Consider the following 4388-nt stretch of genomic DNA (forward strand, 5'->3'; position numbering starts at 1 on the left):
GTGTGACAGGACATTCAATACCCTGGGCTTGTGAAGGCATCAGTTTTTGACCAGCAGTTAGCCTCAGGAAAGATATAACAGGACAGCATGAATACCTCTACTACATTACAGTATTGTATCACTGTTTGTCGCTGTATTTGGACCAAATAAACCCACGCTGATTTCATTTCCGTGTATACATTTGGATCCGTCTAACCTGAGCATCTGCCGGTCCGGTCTGCTCCACTGCTTGGATACGAAGGTAGGAAGTTACACAGCCATTATCAGTTATACCTTTATTCGCCTTCATGTGGGGACAGAACAGATATGGCCTTAGCCAACGCCATTCCAGCCATGCCTTCTGACTCATTTCGCCCTGCCCACTGGGGGCTTGGGCACAGAGGACACACCAGGGGGTATGGCTGGAGTGACATTGGCCACATCCATCTGCTGCCGAAGCACTGCGTTGGTGAGTGGCGTCCCTTCTTCTTTTCGGTACTGTATTTACACCACTGAATGTTGCATAGGTGTCTACTTCCTTCACTGGATGACTGGCAGGGAGATTCTTGTTTTCTGGTTTGAAGTGCTACTATAAGTTGTGTGCAGATCACATGGAGGAGACTGGTTATGCTTTGGGGGTGTTTTGACGTGTCTAGCACAGGGTTCCTTGAATCTGTGTAGGGCACAATAAAATCTCAGGACATTCAAGGAATCCTGGAGTGAAACATACTGCCCGGTGACCAAAAGCTTTGTCAGTCACAGGTCATGGGTTCTCCAACAGGATAATAACCCAAAACACACAGCTATATAAACCTGATGATGGCAAGACACATAAGTGAAATATTCTGAAGTGTCCTTCTATGAGCCCTGGTCTGAATCCTATCCATCATAAATGGAAGGAGCTTTAACATGCAGTCTAGAGAAAGCACCCTTCAAACTTGAAACAGCTAGAACAACTTGATCAAGGATTACCTGTTGACAGGTGCAGATATCACATTGAAAGCCACAGAAATAATTTTTTTTCTCTAAACTGTGACAAAGCAACCAAGCTAGCCAAAAAGAAAAAAAATAAGGCAGTGGTGGGAGAAAGCCAACTGGTTAGGGTCATTCTGTGGCATTGCCTCATTCATTCCCTGGAAGAAAGATGTAATTCTGAATGTAGATAAAAAGACAAAATGTAGAGATATATTGAGACTGTGGGAAGAATACATGGTGGGGGAAGTGATGAGTATTGCTGGATAGTGTCACTTGCAGGAAAGCCTATTGTAGATGATTGGGGGACAGGGATTGTATATGGAGTAAAGATGGCGAAGATAGGGGGAGGGTAAGATATTGGTTAAAGTGATATGGATAGGTGGATGAAAAAGGTTGGGGCGGTGAAAGAGTGCTGTTGCGTTGCTAGGAAAGTAGTTTGCAGAAGAGAGGTGTGCTATGGTGCACATGGACATTAAGGTGGTGCAGAAGTGAATGGAAAAAGTGGAAGGATTTTTTAGATGGAGAAGGAAGAATGATTGGGGTAATGTATTGCATGACCATGGATAGCATTTACACTTCGTATTCACTGAACACCTGTTTATTTATGTCCAGCATGTTGGAGACATTATGACTGGCATCAGGTTGAAATGTTGGTCGGTGGCTCTCCCTCATGTTGGTATTTTGGTTGTCCTGCACTGCAAAGAGGCAGAGCTTTCTAAAGGTGCAGCTTGCCCTTCGAACAAAGGCGTAACTGAGGTGATGCTTGTAGTACCTTATTCTTTTGAACATTGACATTGTGTTAACCTCTTTAAACTGCTCACAGAGGCACCAATATGTGTCTTTGATACTTTTCCACTTGTTTTTTAAGCTGTGCACTGCAAAACAACAATTTTATTTTGTCATTATGGTTTTTTTTAGGTATCTACAATCGCCCAGTCCTTGGCTAGTCTACACTTACATTTTATGTTGGGAAAAAGGATGGCAAGCTACATTATCCGTGACACCTGCGCAGTCATATTGGATGTGCTGAAGGATGTAATCATGAAAAAACCTACAAAGGAAGAATGGTCAAAGATATCCCAGCTTTTCTGGGAGCGCTACAATTTCCCCAATTGTTTGGGAGCAATTGATGGGGAATGCATGGAAATCATCAAGCCAGTATCAAGTGGCAGCAATTACTTTAATTATACAAAAAAAAATTCCTTTTGTTTAATTAGCAGTGGCTGGTGCAGATTGTTGTTTTAGTTATATAGATGTAGGGTCATATGGGACTCAAGTATTTTTGACCACTCTTCATTTGGACAGATGCTGCGGGAAGATGGACTTGACCTGCCTGAGAACTGTCCACTACCTGTTACAGGTCCTACTCTACTTTGTGTCTTTGTAGGAAATGAGGCCTTTGCCCTAGGTGAGCACCTGCTAAGGCGCTATTTAAACTTCTCATGGAATTTACAGGAGAGGGTTTTCAATTATCTCCTTAACAGGGCACAAAAGGTTGTTGAGGAAGTTTTTACCATACTTTCCAATAAGTGGCATATGTTGTGCACTCCCATCTGTCACAATCGTGCACACCAGAGGCAGACACGGCCCTCCATTTTGTTAAGAATTCTGCATATTTCCCCCTCATTCTCCCCCCTTCCTCTCTGTTCATACACATTGACATATGGCCTGTGTGTTAAAAAGTGTCACAGGCCAGAGCCCAGCAGGGAGCCCCGAAGTGCCTGGTTGTCTAAGAGAGCTGTGCAATCTAGCACATTGTAAAAGATAACGCAAGCCTTCCCAGGAGTTCAAAGACATTTCAGAGAATCACGAACCAGATAACACTTTTAAAATCCATTTTTCCCCTATGTCTCATATCTTGGAATATGAGAGACTTGCATAAAAACCAGGCATATCTTCAGATTGGCCACGAGGAGACAAACAGTTTGATAGGTCACTCTCCTTGGCTGGAATACATAGGAAAGCAGAAAAGTAGATCTCTTGAACCATTCAGTGTATAATTTCATATTTCATATCTAATCATTCCTCAGATGTGTCTGCATAATAATCTACCCGCGGGTGGAATGTCACTTGTGCATATGGAAAGTTATGAGCCAAAATATGAACTATAAGAGATTTTGGCTCTAGTTTTGGCCTACGCCCAGACGATCCCTCCCTAAACGGGGTATTGGTCCTTGACTTCAGAGACAACCCTTGCTGGGGAACTACAAAATGGGTTGTCAGGCCTAAGAAAGTTAAGTTGAAGAATTCTCGCTTTTACCATCAGAACCAACCTGGGAGACAATCTGAAACTCAATCTGCAAACCCAAGGCTGATTGGCAAGTACTTTAACCCTTTTACCTCCTTTCTGTTACCTGTTTGCTGTGCTGTTGTTCTCTGTGTATTTATATATATATATTGGCTACATCTTTGTTCTGTAAATATTTTTATTGCACCCATTTGACCTTTTAGTAATAAATCTTTCCTTCTGAAAGTGTTGAACTGTTTCTAAAGCTCTTTATTGCAATTTATGAATTCCTGCCTCTAAAAGAGCGCTACTGTGTTTGTTTAACCCTCTGTATAACCGGCCTGCGGTGACCGTGTTATATAGACGATTATCTCAACCATTATAGTGTATAGCTGATATCGCCGAGTTTCTTCTTTCTTTGTACAAAAAGGAGGTGGTGGCAGTGTGAAGGGGTAATTGCGTAATTAACCTGACCCATTAACAATCACTCCCAGGCTGCCGGTACATAGATTGGTGTCCAATTAGCTGGAAAACCGTTGTGCAGGGTGCAACTGGGCGTGGCATTGTTACGCACGTGACATCGCGGTTTTAGATTTGCTAGTCCTTCGGTCACAAGTTTGGTGAGAAGGCCAGGGGTCTGACGCCGCGTTCGTCACACCATCAAATTAGACATGCAAGATGCTATCACTGCAGTTAAAGCAGCGTGTGCTTTGCACAACTTTGTTCTGCAGTGTGATGATGTAATTTTTGAAGATTCACTCAGCCACAGCATGGAGAGGACCCATTGGACTGGAGCTCGGGACACCATGCATGATGCGAACATCTGGGAATATTTTGCATCCTTCTTTATGTCTCCCACAGGACAGCTCCCATGGCAGTTTAAGGCTAGTGAAAATTATTAAATAAAGAATTTTAAAAGTTTGAGGTCTACTCTCGTGTTCTCTTGCCTGATAAAACACAGTAAACACTGGTAATTGTAGCTATTTCTTGACTATGTGACTTCATGTAAAAATAATCACTAATTTAGGACTAATATTGTTTGAAAATCCCTAATGAATAGTGACCTGCTGTTGACTCTTTATTACTTATAAATCCTTCCTTTTGTGGAATATTTAGATGCATACTTCTTCGTAACAGAAAAAAATGTCACATGCTTGTTTTTCAATGTTTAGTCAATAAAAATTTATTGAAACAGAAAAAAAAATCA

General features: G+C 42.0%; 1 pseudogene; it reads left to right on the forward strand.

Annotated features, from left to right (window-relative positions):
• Window positions 1-397: 397 nt before the first annotated feature.
• On the forward strand, window positions 398-4130 carry LOC149445969 (uncharacterized; annotated as a pseudogene).
• Window positions 4131-4388: the final 258 nt, after the last annotated feature.

The sequence above is a fragment of the Staurois parvus genome, unplaced genomic scaffold (assembly GCF_062004578.1).
Source record: "Staurois parvus isolate SC_StPar_1 unplaced genomic scaffold, SC_StPar_1.0 ptg000704l, whole genome shotgun sequence".
Lineage (NCBI taxonomy): Eukaryota > Metazoa > Chordata > Amphibia > Anura > Ranidae > Staurois > Staurois parvus.